At 33.4% G+C, this 16,103-nt stretch overlaps 1 protein-coding gene across 2 annotated transcripts in view; it reads right to left on the bottom strand.

Moving 5' to 3' along the window:
* Nucleotides 1-16,103, bottom strand: part of WWC2 (WW and C2 domain containing 2) — a 222,515-nt gene that overhangs the window by 133,056 nt on the left and 73,356 nt on the right. The gene's annotated exons all lie outside the window — the stretch shown is intronic.

Here is a 16,103-nt window from a genome sequence, read left to right as displayed (position 1 = left end):
CTATTATTGTCTCTTATTTTATAGCTGAAGAAGCTGAGGCTGAAGCTAATAAGTATTTAAGGTTGGATTTGAATTTAGTTCTTCTTGACTACAGGACGAGTGTTCTGTCCAATACTAAACCATCCAATCTGTCAAAACAATTGAAAAGATATTTAAATAGGTTAGATTTAAAATCAAGTTAATACATTTCAACAAAATTCTTTTAGGTTTTTATTATGAGGCAAATAACTATGTTAGTCACTTGAGATACAAAGATGGAAAAAGTATAGAACCTTAGGGTTTTGGGGGAAAAGAGAGAACACTTGGGAGAAAATAGTGGGGGTCAGGGAACAATTCATGGAGAAAGCAAAGCTTGAGATGAAACTTGGCACAAGATTTTAGAAAACAAAGATGAGGGAAAAAATGTATTGCAAATATGCAGGACAGCCTAAATGAAGCACAGGGGCAGAAGATGCGATCTCAAAATCAAGAAACGGTTCAATTTAGCCAGAAGAAGAAAAAGGAGAATGATGAGAAACAAGTTAGGACTAAGAGAAGGATCTAAATGTCAGGCTAAAAAGTCTTTACTCTAAGAGTAAAAGGTGCCAACTGAAGAATTTCAATTACTAGGTAACATGGTTCAGATCTGAACATTTATATTATTTTGGCAACTAAATGAATGATTGGATGTGAGAACACAGATTAATTGGGAAGCTATTACCACAGTCCAAAGAAGAGGTAATGAGATCATCTAATAGGAGTTAGAAAAGAGTGGAAGAAATGTGGCAGTAAACTCGATCTCTGCAACTAATTGGACGTGGCAAGGGAAGCAAAGGGAAATCACATTAAATCCCCAAATTTCAAATGGTAGAGACTAGAAGGACAGCCATATACACCATCAACAAAATGAAACAGAAATGAGCAGAACCATGAGAACATTGTTTACAATATCAGTAATATTATTTTAAGAATAACTTTGAGCAACCAAGTCATTTTGATTATTATAAATACCCAAATTAACTATAAAGGTCATATGAAGAGAGATGCTATCTATATCCAGAGAAAGCACTAATAGAAGTATGCATAGATTAATTTTACATATCTATCTGAGTCTATCTGTGTCTAAAGGTAGCCATCTCTGGGGAAGGGAAGAAGAAAAAAATTTACACTGTAACTATTCTAGATTTGAAAGAAAAAGTAAGTTGTATATAGCAGATTTGCAGTTTCACATGCAAACATCTTTTTTTTATATTATACTATGTTATGGAAAATGCTTGCTTTATTCCAATAAATTTTAAAAATTAAAATTAAATTAAAAAAAGAAAAAAGTAGGGAAGCTTAAAGCAAGATTTAGAAGAACTGATTAAAAGTTTTGTATCAAACACATTGAGTGTGAGGTGACAGTCACTCAAAATGACAAAAATCAAGTTCTGTATGGCAATGAAAATGATAATACCTATCATTACAATGAGCATTTCTATAGTACTTAAAGGCTTGCAAAGTCCTTGGCAAATATTGCCTCATTTTGCCCTTACAATAACCCAGAAAGATAGATACCATTATAGTTTCTATTTAGATAGAGGTTTGCCAAGAGCCACAGAACTAGTATCTTAGCCATACTTGAACTCATGACAGAAGAGACATATTCCATATTGTGTTTGAATAAAAAGAGAAAGATGCATTGATTACACTGTGTTATTTAATAAGCTCTGTAGCCCTGAGCAAAGTGCTTAATTTCTCTAGGCCTGTTTGCTTATCTGGAAAATGAGTAGATTGGACCACATGATAACCAAATACCTTAAGGTATTTCTCAGTGTCTTTACAGTATTAACAACTATTGAGAATCTGTTCAAAGAGTTTTTCTTTATATGGATTACATTATAGATATTTATCATATTAGAAAAAAAAGCTAATTTTTAATTTGTAGCCCCTCTGAAAGGAATTCTGAGACCCTCCAGGATTCACTGAACCACATTTTGAGAACCACTGCCTTAAGGTCTTAAAAGGTCTGATCATGATTCTATTTAGATGTAACTCAGGATTAATTCTGCATTAATTTTATGAACAACAACAAAAAAATACTCTTATGATAGCTCAGATTAATATAGGCTACTTAAACAGAAAAAGAAATTGTTATTCCCCATAAAGAGCCTGACTCTTCAAATGGCCCCCAAAATTAGCACATTCATTCACAGGGTTTCAAAAACTATTTTTAGTCATCAATATAGCTCATTTATATTTCTAACTCAAAATAAAATTAACTGAGCATAAATTACAGAAGCTATGGTTGACAAATTTCATTCTCATGAATGAACTAATTTCAATCAGGAAAGGTCTCATGCAGAATGTCTTTAAACAGAACTTTAAATTCGGGAAAGTGGGGATTGTAGGAGGCTGGTGAGGAAGAATTGTACTCCAGCTATGGGGAATGGTTTGTTCAAAGTCATGGAGGTGATATAAAGTACAGCAAAAATTGTTAATAAGAATCTCTGACAAAATAATTTAATGACTCATGAGAGAAAAAGGATTACCGTTGTCCCACAGAACTGATGAAAAGCATTTTTACATAATTCCTAACAAATGAAATAAGAAATTCTAAATCAGAAAAGTAAAATTTAAAATAAATGCATCCAATATCAAAATGTATACTAAGTTTATCCACCAAATAAAAATCAGCCTACAAAATGGCTAATATGAGGCATTATTTGTTTCCTTCACAATTATTTCCCAAGATTTAAATATCTATATTGAGGAATTCATTCCATCTGTAACTTGATTATGTAAATATGACTACAAGTGTGAATACATTTCATAAGTGGATGATCTTACCTAATTTGTTTCACCAACAGAATGTCCACCCACCAACAGGGTGGTCACATTCTCTCTTTATGAAGGTTTTCGCATTTTTTCTTCTCTTAAAATCACCAGAGAGAGTATGTAGCTCCCAAAATTTTTCATCAACATAGTTCAGACTGTTGACAACATCACTAGGGAACTGACTTTCTCCTTCATTCCCTGTCATGTTTGCCAAATGTTTCTCTCTTTTCACTTAATTTCATTAGAGTAGTCACAGAAAGCCTACCTCCCACCCTGAACCCCCAGATTACCAAATTCTTGTGAGACCACAGGCCACATTTCTTCTGATTTAATACCCTACCCACCACCATCCCGAAGCTCTTCACTATGAACAAATCTCACAGGAGTATGGAAAATAAAGGTCATTTCTATCATCTCATGTACAAATGCAATTCTTCACTCTTGATCTGGCAGCAGAAGATACAAAAAAGCAGGAAAAGAAAACATCATTTCTGTGGCTTGAAGTGGTTCTGGCAACCAGACGTCAGTGAAAGAAGGAAGAGATAATGGCTCTCCTTAGCCCTCAATTTTACTTTAAAGGGCCAACTCCTGGGATCTTAGGCAATGTGAACATTTCAATCAATTGAAAAAAAAAAAATCATATCCAGGTGATATATATTATGATATGATATATTAGGTGATATCATATCACCTAAATGCTAAACCAGTACTGGCAAAAACTTGAAGATGACATTGTGGTACAGGTACAGGCAATTGTATTTAGACTTTAAATACTAATCACAAGTAAAGAATTGCCTAAGCTTGAATTAATATGATTTGGAAACATCCTTTCAAATATCAAAGTAATCTTCCTAAAGTGCCATCCTTTCTCCTCTATTCAACAAACTTCAGAGGCTCCCTATTACTTTCAGAATCAAAATGAAATCCTGTTTAGCTTTTTTTGTTTTTGTTTTTTGAGTCCTTCATAGCCTAGCTTCTTCGTACTTTTCTAGTCTTCTTAAATCTTATTCCCCCCTTTTGTAATCCACAATCCAGTGACAATGGCTTTCTCATTATTCTCATAAAACATTCCATCTCCAAACTCAGGGCATTTTCATGCTTGTCTCTCCCATGTCTGTAGTATCTAAGCTTCACCTCAGTCTCCTGGATTCTTTGGTTACTTTCAAGTCCAACAAAAATCCTAAATTTTACAAAAAACCTTTCTTATCTCCCTTGATGATAGTTTCTCCTCTCTGAGCTGCCTTCCAAATTATTCTGAATACATTTTATTGATACATGGTAGTTTGCATATTATTGCCATATGAGCTCCTTTAGAAAACAGGAGTTGTTTTTAGTGCTACTACAGCTTAGCACAATGTCTGGTACATAATAAATATTTTTAAAAATCAAATTAAATTTATTTTTGTTATAATTTCACTTCTAAACTATCTCCCTCCTTCCCTTCCTCCCTATTCCCCACTGGAGAAGGTCACTTTTTGACATAGATATATAGATATGCATAATAAACAAAGAACTCATTGTTGTATATCTGTGACACCTGGACAGTATACCGATGCCATGCCAGGAAACTGAATCACTTCCATTTAAATTGTCATAGGAAGATTCTGAAGATTACCTGGTAGGATAAGATTCCAGACACTGAGGTCCTTCTCATATTAAACTGCCAGAGCAGAGAGCACAGCTTTACTGGGCTGGCCACAATGTTCAAATGCCAAAGGGACAATGCTAAAAAAAATATTTTATGGAGAATTCACCCAGAGCAAGCACTCAGAAGAAGTAATACAAGGACATTCTCAAGGTCTCACTTAAGAACTTTAGAACTGATTTTGTATGACATGGGAGACACTGGCACAGGACTGCCCAACATTGCTCTTATCTGAGAAGGTGCCATGCTCTATGAGAAAAGCAAAATTGAATTAGCCCAAAGGACATGTGAAATAGGCAAAATTAGAGAAGCTACCCCAAATGTTCATCTGGACTATTTGTGTCTGACTTGTAGCAGTGCATTCCAAGTTTGTATTGGTCGATCAGCCACGGAGAGACACACTATATAACTTGATTCTAACATAGTGATGTCATTTTGCTCCTCTCTGAAAAAAAGGACAACTAAATACAGCCATATAAACATGTATATAAAACCATACTATGCATACTTCTATTTATCAGTTTTTTCTCTGCAGATGTACAGCATCTTCCTTCATGGATTCTTTGTAGCTGATTTGAATATTTGTAATATTCAGAATAACTTTGCTTAAAATGTTCTTCAAACAATATAGGTGTTACTGTATACAGCATGCTCTTGATTCTGCTCATTTCACTTTTCGTTATTTCACGCAAATCTTTCCATGTTTTTTTTTTTAATCAATCAGTTCATCATTTCTTATAGCACAGTAGTATTTCATCAAAACCATAAACACAATTTGGTTAGCCATTCTCCAAATGATGCGAGTCCCCTCAATTTCTAGGGTTTTTTGCCAGCACAAAGAAAGCTACTATAAATATTTTAAAACATATAGGTTTTTTTTTTCTTTTTCTCTGATCACCCTGAGAAGCAGACCTTAATAGTAGTATTTCTGGGTCAAAAAGTATAAGCAGTTTTATAACACTTTGGGCATAATTAAAGATGGTTAGATCAATTCACAGTTCCACAAACCATATTAATTAATTTGTTTAATATTAACATTATTATATATATCATATATATACTATATAATTAATATTAACATTAACAAATGCTTGATGATTTGTTGACTTTCCTATGAATGGGAGTCCATAGTGATCAATCCATTAGTTTCAGCATGGCTTAAAAAAAAAAATAGATTATTTGTTCCATAATTACTTTTGACTAATACTAAGAAAATGACACTACTAATTATGTTAAGAGAAAGGAAATAGAATAGGAATAAAAAGTGGGTTAGACACTTTCCATAAGCCTCTGTTTTTCATCTATTAATTTTTCCTCATTTAGTTTGGAAGAAACAAGGCACTTTCCTCCTTTCTCCACCATCCTAAGAAAGCCTTAAGCAGTTGTGCCCAGAGGTTTTAAGTATCTGCATAATTGGGGTTTACCTCAGTTGGAAAAGAATTCAAGTATAACTGTTCATAAATCTTTGTTCTTACCACAACTTAATCAACTTACATAAAATGGAGCTTTCATTTAAAAAATAAATTATTTTCACAAACATTTGTTAGCTCTCCTACCCACTACTCCCTCAATTAAACAAAATTTTTTGAACCTGAAAAATGAAACCCTATGGATTTGCAAAGTCCATAGTGACACTATAAAAAATATGTCTCCTTCTGTATATACTAATGTATGTACATACTAATACTAATGTATATCTCATCTCTAGTCCTTTAAAGTCATGATTTATCATTACATTTATCTACAATGTTGTAGAATTTATTCTCCAAGTTCTTCACACTCTGTATCAGATCATAGAGAATTTTTCAGTCTCCTGTAAACTATTTCATCATTTCTTACGGCACAATATTATTCCGTTATATTCATATGCCATAATTTGTTTAGCCATTCCCCAATAATCAGGGAGTCCCTCATTTCCAATTTGGGGATACTTAGAAAAGAGTGGCTATAAATATGGGTATGTATGTATATATCGATCCTTTTCCTCTTTCTTTTCATCTCTTTGGGGGTATAAACTTTGCAGTACTTTGCAGTTATAATACTGAGTTAAAGGATATGCATAGCTTGGAAACTTTTCTACCAGAGATACAAACTGTTTACCATTATAGTGGTAGGACCAATCAATGGCTATAAAACTAGTGTATCTGCTTTTTAAAAATTTTGTTTTGTTTTTTAAAAGTGGAGAGATGTGTTAGATGGCAGGAAAGGAGCCACTGGATAAAGAGTGTTTAGGTTGAGCTTTCTTGTGTTAAAAAAAAAAAAAAGTCATGATGACTTCTGAGTTTTCTACTTGCTCTAAATCTATGAAAAGAAGAATTTAAGTCTAACAAATAATAATTAACAACTTTTAAGAAGTATTTAGTCTGTGCATACTCTTTGATCCAACCGTGTCACTACTGGGTCTATATCCCAAAGAGATCATAAAAGAGGGAAAAGGATCCACGTATGCAAAAAGTGTTTATAGCAGTTCTTTTTGTGGTGGCAAGAAATTGGAAATTGAGTGGATGTCCATGAATTGGGGAATGGCTGAATAAGTTATGGCATGTGAATATAATGGAATATTATTGTTCTATAAGAAATGATGAACAAACTGATTTCAGAAAAGCCTGGAAAAACTTATAGGAACTGAAGCTGAAAAAATGAGCAGAACCAAGAGAACACTGCACACAGTAACAGAAAGATTAGGTGATCATCAACTATGATTCACTTAGCTCTTCTCGCCACACAGAGATTCAAAACAATTTCAATAGACATGATATGGGAAATGCCAATCAATATCCAGAGAAAGAACTATGGAGACTAAATGTGGATGGAAGCATATACTATTTTCACCTTTTTTTCTTGTTTTGTTTTTCTTTCTTGTAGTTTTTCCCTTTTGTTTTCGATTTTTCTTTCCCAACATTAAACACTCATATGAAAATGTTAAAAATGATTTTACATGTATAACCTATATCAGATTGTTCACTGATATGTAAGGGAAGAGGAAAAATTTGAAACTCAAAATTTTACAAAAATGAAAGGTGAAAATGATCTTTACATGAAATTAGAAAAATACAGTATTAAAATAAAAATTTTAAAAATGTTATAAATGTTTTATACATTGAAAGCCTCCAATTTCTACAGAAGTTATACAAAAATTTAAAAATTATTCATAAACATTTTTAAAGGAAATTTAGAGTTGGTATAGACATAGTAGTGAAATTTAGGAACCTAACTCAATACCTAAAATACCAAAGAAAAAAATCTATTTTTTTGATTTTTTCAAAAATTCAAAAACTGTGAACACTTCAAACTTATGTGATATATAGAACATGTCAAATGGAATTTAGGGACTCTTAGGCCAATATGCTAAAGGATGTAGAAAGTCCACAACTATTAAAACGAGGGCATTGAACTAATCACCCAAGTCCTCTCAATACTAAGATTTGATGCTAGTATTTGAGATTATATTTGAACTTTAGTCTTCTTGATTCTAGACCCAGGGCTCTATTCACTAAATCACCTCACTACCTCCATGGCTCCCTTAGCTTTCCCCCTAAATATAAGTACCATTCCTACGAGACAGAAAAATGAGGCATAATATTTACAGTTTTATCCAAATTTTGACATTATAAACATAGCATGATATTCTGCAGGGCTACCCAAAAAAGAAACCTATCAAATACAAAACCTGTTGAAATGGGATAAAGTCCAAAGACTGCTGTTATCTATGTGGGTTTTACCATGTGGTCATCTCCCCCAAACAGTTGGAAAGCATCCTCAACTGAACAGAAAAGTTTAATTAGCTTCTAACATTACTTCATCTTGTTTTGCACAAGGAAAAATGCTAACTTTTTTCTTAATTCTTAATCACTACAATGGTTACAAGTTCAAGGAGCAACACATACAATAGTTTTAACTAGAAAAGTATGTTTTTGTTGTCAGGTCCCTGAGGAGGAGAAGAAGAATCAAAGAAAAGCCTTATGTACACAGAAAACAGGCCTTCCCGCCAAGTTCCCAAGTAAGACTGCACTCACTCGCCTTCCACAACATTTTTTCTTTGAACATGATTAGATGAAAAAGAGAAAAAACTAAATGTGAAAGGAAATGGAGACTTACTCTATTACTCTGCCAGCATTTACAGTTGAAATCTGATATTTGTGTGGCATTTCCTCTACTTTCTGGCATCAGATTGTTATATCCCACCAATCTGTCAACAAGTATTTTTGCCACATTGCAGATGCCTGTGCTAAGAAACGAGATGATAAAATACCAAAAAAAATTATTATTATGGCTCAATTTTGTCAAAGTTTGAAGGTAATTTCACTAATAATGAAGAAGGTGCACAGTAAGAAGAATACTGATTCTGGAAGCAGGAACTGCACTCAAATCAAACCCCTGATGAAACCTGTGGATCTCAGTTTTGTCATCTGTAAAATGATCAGGTTATCCCCTGAAGAAGCCTATGGATCTCAGTTTTGTCATCTGTAAAATGATCAGGTTATCCTACATGGGTGCAGAGGTCCCATCCAGCTACAGTTACTTTTTGAAATATGCTAATATTTAATATTTATTGAGGATAAGCCTCCAAGCCACAAAAATTTGAGTTAAAACCCAAACTCTGACTTGTACTGACTGCATAACCTTTTGGTCATCTAAGCTCTCAAAACATTGAATAATTAAAAATTAATCAGTACTCTAGTAATTAAAAACTAAGAGTGTTGATCTGCATCAAAGAAAGAATTTTCTGACTCCAAAGTCTCCTTTTATTAATGAAATCAGAGACCCACAAAAAAGAAAAATCTATACTCCTTCTAAAGTCCACTTAATTCAGTCTAGATCAATTGATATAAGTTCATAATAGTTCATGATTGTTTTTTTGAGAATTATTAGTTCATTCTTTTTGGTTGGTTATTCATTTATTTCTGTTAGTTGCTTTAATATTTTGGCTATCAGACTCTTTTCAAAGATATCAATAGAAATTCCCATTCCCCTCAATTGACAGCTTCCCTTCTTATCCAGCCATCTTCCTACTAAGGCTCCTCCCTATTTGCAATCTTCCCCCCTCATTCCCTAGTTCCAGCTCCGACCCTGATAACACTGACCAAATTAACTCCTATTCCTAGGAAGGATGACTCTTTTGACCATTTTTGTGACATTCTAGGACAGATATCTATTCCTAGCCAGTGCTATATGGCTTTCCCCCTTTTAGGATATAAGCTTGAGGATAATGATTATTTTTTTGTATTTGTATATCCAGAGCTTAGTACAGTGACTGATATATAGTAATGCTGAAAAAAAACCTGCTTTTTCCTCAATTTATGCACTATATTTCCTTAGAGCATGCCAGTTACTTTTCCAATTATGTAATTCATTTTCATATCATCACTATTTAACTTTATGATTATTAATGTTTTACTATACAAATATCACTGAAAAAAAGAATGCTAGAGGAAGAGCACCAGGCTAAAAATACAGGGACCTGACTATGAGTCTTGGTTTTACTATTCACCTAACTGTGTGATCTTGGGCAATTTAACCTCTCTGGGGCTCACTTTTTTCACTTGTAAAATATAGTGGCTGCCTAAATTTTAAAAATCCCTTAGGGAGTTAATTCTTATGATTCTAAATTAGTAAGTAATTTTAAAGGGATTCAAAAGTTGAGATTAAAATGTTTCTAGCACTTTAAATGGAGGAAATAGTTCATATTAGGAAGGGGGAGAGAGGAGGGAGATTATTTGTCCTTTCCATATTTATATCTCCAATGCTTAGTATATTATTCAACACAGACTAGGTGGCACAGAATACTGAACCTGGAGTTAGGAGGCCTTGAGTTTCAATCTAGCCTCAGACACTCTTTAACTATGTAACCTCTGGGCAAGTCATTTACCTTCTGCCTTAGTTTCCTCAAATGAAAAATGAGAATTACCTTGAACCTACCTTGCAGAATGGTTATGAGAGAGAATCAAATTAGATGAGATTTATAAAATGCTTAGACCTATGTCTAGTACACAAGAGGTATTATGTAAATGCTTATTCCTTTCCCCTTTCCTACTTATTTATTAACAAATGTTTGCCTAACAGAATCAGTAAACAAAGATAGAAATTTTTGCTGAACTAACTACTGGCAAACTATTGACCTAACACTGGAAAAGTTAGAATAAGTCTTCTGGCATTTTAAAATAAATTAGATGGCAACCAAAATATCTGAAATTTTGAGAAAACGATTTTATTATAATCCTTATATAGTCTTTGGAAATACTTTAAATATATTGATATTTGTACGTTTCCTTCAATAGAATATAAATCTTGAGAGCAGGGACTAGGTCATCTGCCTTTTACTTCAGAGCCTAATATAATACCTGGTACACAGTAGGTACTTAATAAATGCATACTGATGCCATGACATTTGGAAAGGAGAACACTAAATTTTAAGACTGGTTTTGTCAATAATTAGCTATGTGACCTTAGACAAGTAACTTAAAGTTTTCTGGAACACAACAAAATAATGGAATTCTGTGTCCATTTCAACTACTTACTTCATTCTTTGTTTTTTTTAATTTGGCTATCTATAATGGGGTTTTTGAAGCAAGAATAAACTTATGTATCAATTGCATGAACTAATAATTCATTTTCCAAGTCAAGCACTGAAATACATAACAATGATATTAAAGGACTGCAGTGATTTTAACATTCTGTGTAATGACTTGAAATTAAATTCCTACTAAACTCAAAAATAGTAAGATCTCACCCCCAGAACAACTTGCATGTCATAACTCTAAACATTTATAATACATTTTTACATATATCACATATATGTAATATATATATATATATATATACACATATATATCATCACATATATCTTTATATTGCAACAACAATAGTAATAATAATAGTAACAGTGTTTATATAACTATTTTAAGGTTTGCAAGGAGCTTTACATAAGTTATCTCATTTGAGCCTTACAATTAAAACGAGGTAGGTGTTATTAATACTGTCCTATCTTACAGATGAGGAAACTGAGACACAATTGTCAAGAACTTGTCCAGGATTACACAGACACTAGTCAGTGTCTGAGGCTACATCTGAACTCAGGTCTTCCTGACTCCAAGTAGGATACTCCAAACACCTACTTACCTAATTGCCTTATTAACATTTCTAGCCTTAAATTTAATGCAAGATCACTGTGTTTTGGGGAAATGAAGAAAGGGGAAGACAACCCTTACCCTAAAGGGGTTCACATTCTAATGGGGATGAAGGTGAGAGGCAAATAACTGGGCACTTACAGGAAATATACAGAGAAATAACAGTAATTTGAGAAGGAAAGGCACTAGCAACTGGAGGACCAGCAAAGATACCATACAGAAGGTGACATTTGAACCAAAATATGGGAAATACACACACATACACACACACACACCACACACACACACAAAACAAAACAAAACAAACAAAAAAAAAACCTTGAGCAGTAGAAATGAAGAGGGAGAATGTTTCAGGCAAGAAGGCATGGAGAAAAGAGATGAAATGCCTTGTGAACAGTGTAGCAAGGACATCTGTCTGAGTGGATCTTGGAATTCATTCTGGGGAGTAAAATGTAAGAAAAGTAGGATGGGGCCACGTTTTTAATGCAGAGAGTTTTATATTGGATCCTGGAATTAAAAGACAGCTAACCAAAGCTTTTAAATTAGGCAGTGATGCATGCAGTTAGTTAGATCTGCTCCTTAGGAAAATCATTTTAACAGCTAAGTGGAATAGATGGGGGAAGGTAGAAGGAGGCCAATTAGAAGGTTACCGCAATATTCCAGGTGAGAAGTGATGAGGGTCTGAACTCAAGTGGTGGCTATAGAGTGGAGAAAGGGGAATTTACACAAGAAAAATGGCAATGGTAGAAACAAGAAAATTTGGTTGTGAAAAGTTAAAAAAACTTTTTTTTTGGTATCACTGTTCCTTCTGAGGATTTAGTGAAACAAAAGGACTCCTCAGAAAAAAGTTTTTTAAATGCATAAAATAAAATACATACAAAAGAAGTCAATTATATTGAAATAGCTACCAAAATATATATTTTTAAAGTTTATAAAACAGGTACACTAATACACTGTTAGTGCAGTTGTGAACATGTCCAGAAGCATTTAAATAGCATAATGGACAGAGTGCCAGGCCTGAGTCAAGAAGATTCATCTTCATGTTGAAATCCAGCCTCTGATACTAGATGGCTGTGTGACTCTAAGCAAGTTATCTAACTCTATTTGCCTCAGTTTCCTCATCTGTCAAATGAGCTGGAGAAGGAAATGGCAAACCACTTAAATATCTTTGCCAAGAAAACCTGAAAAGAGTCACAAAGAATTGAACAAACTGAAATGACTCAACAACAAGCACACATCTAAAGAGCAATTTGGAAATATGCCCAAAGACCTATAAAACTACTACTATTACTAAGTCTATACTTTAAAGAAAAGAGAAAAAGACATTTTTGTATAAAAATGTTTATAACAACTCTTTTTTGTGAAGGGGAAAAAATTGGAAATTGAGGTAATAACCATCAATAGGGGAATGGTTAAACAAGCTGTGGTATATGATTGTGATAGAATACTATTTATTGTGCTATAAGAAATTACAATGGGGATAGATAAAAAAAAACCTGGGAAGACAGATAAGAATTTGTGTAAAATGAAGTGAGCGGAACCAGGAGAACACTGTGCACAGTAACAGAAATACAGTAATTATGATCAATTGAGAAAGACTTGGCTACTCTGATTAATACAATGATCCAAAACAATTCCAAATAATACATGATGAAAAATGTTATCCATCTCCAGAGAACTGATGAACTCTGTATAGACTGAAGTATACCTTTTTTTTAAATGTTTCTTGCCTTTTACTTTTTATTTTTGTACATGGCTAATAAATGTCTTAGATGATTTCATGAGTATAACTGAATATCTTATTGCTTGCCTTCTCAATGGGTAAGGAAGAAAATTTAGAACTCTATTTTTTAAATGAATGTTTTAAATACATAAATAGATGAGCGAATGAATCAATTAATTAATTTTCATTGAAGGTTCCTTAGTCCCGTGTAAGGGATCCTTGGATTAAGGTCACATATATAGACACACTGAAGAATGAGCTCCATAGGCTATTCACAAAACTTTGTATAATTATCTTAATATATTATAGGTCCTCCATTATATCTATATTTTATCTTCTTATTATATCTATATTATCTTTTCAAATGCATACAATGGATCTATCTAGTATCTTGTAAGTTGTAGACATAACAGAGAGAGCACTATGCCTGAAATCAAAAATTCAAATCTAGGCTCAGATACTTACTGTGTGATCCTGGGCAAATTACTTAGTCTCTCTATCTCAATTTCCTCAATTGTAAAAAGGGGATAATTATAGCACCTCTCTTTTAGAATTGTTGTATGGATCAAATGAGATAACACTGGGGGTGGGGGGGGGGGAGAGGGGGAGGAGAGGAGGAGAAATCAATTAGCATAGTACATGGCATATAGAAAGTTATTATATAAGTGATTATTAACTTGCTTTTCTTTCTCAATTTAAAAACTGACATTAAATGGGTGTTAGAAGCTCAGGTAGAGGACAGGATTTAAAACCACAGAAATGTGCAAAGCAGAGCAAATAAACTACATCTGAATTTTAAATAAGGGTACTTTCCCAGTTATAAACACCTGTTTTGCAAAATACATACATATGCATGACCTATGGCACTTTGCCTTCTTCCCTCATTCATTCCAAAGACACAACAACCTCACTCCCAGTGCTGAAGGTACCACATGGCAGCCATCTGCTCTTTCTACCATCTCCCTTCTCCCCTTTTCAAGGAATTATGTGTACTCTGTGTTCCAACATTTTCCTCTGCTTTTCACAGCACCCACATCAGTTGATTCTACCACCAAATATCCTTTTTCCTTCACATCTTTACTTTCCTTTCTCTTTCTTCCTTCCTTTTCTTTCCTTCTTCCTTTCTTCCAATTCTTAACCAGTTAACTCAGCAAAAAAAAAAAAAATACCACTCTCCATTCCATTTATAGGCCTTTATTACCTTAATTATGGCAAATAAGCATAAGAAAGTATTATTCCACTGGTGGAAACATGAATTGGTCAGATAATAAAAGTAGAGTCTAAAGAGGGAAAAAAACCCCAAAATTCTTGAGTTAAAAAGTGCTAAATGTGATTTCATATTCCAGAAATGATCTTAAATACATGATGAAATGGAACCTGTTGTTATAGTACTTAAAGATGGAAAGGCCTCGACTACAATAACATAATCACAGAAGTATTTATTATGGTAGTCAAAATAACAAAAAACTGGAAATAAAACAGGTATTTGGTCAATTGGAATGGCTGAACAAACTGTGGTATATGGATGCAAGTGACCAGTGCTGAATTACAAGAGAAAATACATATGAAGTATTCAGAGAAACATGAAAGATTGACTGAAACTGATGCATAGACTCAACTGATGAAGTCAGTGCTTTTGTGACATTTTTTTCAAGGCATAACAAGACATCAGCACCATAATCTTAAAGAGTCTATTTAAGACGATGAAGTCTCTTCAGAATTGCTTCAAAGGTGGGCCATTACCTTATGTCCTTTTCTAATTAAGCCTGCTGTTCCTCAAATACCAGTTTTTAAGACAAGAGAGCTTTTTCAATATATGTTCTCTTTTCTTAATTTAATAGCATTCCAAATCAACCCAAGGAACATTTATTATGCAACCACTAGGTAGCAGGCACCTTGCTAATAAGCATTCTAATATCACTGCTTTCTCTTTTACCCTGTACATTTAAAGTAGTTAATCTTATTTTAACATATAATACATTCGTAAATTAGACAGGATACTACAAAAGTGAATGCCTTCTCCCTTCAGACATGATTACATATTTACATATTGCACATATAAAATTTAGAGTATGATATATACAAATATGTACATACATATATGTGTGTGTGCATGTTTTCTTGAATAGAAAAATAGAGTCATCGGGCTGCAAAGGTCCACACATGGTATCACCACATTCTCTATTCTGGATTAAGTCAAGCTATACAGAAAAGAAAGGTTACTTTTGTAGAACAAAAATTATACTGCTAGACCTGGGCAGAGTTGAGCATGGGTTAGTAGACTTAGCAAGTCATGCATTCATTTATAAAATATCTTGTACTATAGGATCACTACAAAGCAAAGGGACTTTGATATTAAAAAGAAAAAAAAAGAGGGAGGTGTTTGTGCTTCTTAAAAAGAAATCTTAGCAAGATTTTTTTATTAAGTAAGAATTTAATGAGAAAAAATTTAAACTGAAAAAGTAAGATTATTAAGTAATAACCAAAAAGACTGTTGGTCTTGGACCTAAGGAATACAAGGTTCCAATTCTACCTCTGATACTTAGTAGCCCTACGCAAGTCATATAAATACTCTGTACTTTGGTTTCTACATCTGTAAAAGATGGAGTTGGACTAAACAGTCTTTTAAAGTATGCTGAGTTCAGTCACATCCCACTCTAGGTGAACCTATAGAATATGTTTGTCCATGAGGTTTTCTTGACAAACATATTGGAGTGGTTTGTCGTTTCCTTTTCCAACATGTCTCTATTTTACAGATGAGGAACTGAGGCAAACAGGAGTTAAATGCTAGTGTTTAAGGCTAAATCAGATA

This window comes from Sarcophilus harrisii, chromosome 6 (assembly GCF_902635505.1).
Source record: "Sarcophilus harrisii chromosome 6, mSarHar1.11, whole genome shotgun sequence".
In the NCBI taxonomy this organism is placed as follows: Eukaryota; Metazoa; Chordata; class Mammalia; order Dasyuromorphia; family Dasyuridae; genus Sarcophilus; species Sarcophilus harrisii.
Note: the sequence above shows the minus strand (reverse complement) of the source record. Positions and strands in the feature narration are given on the sequence as shown.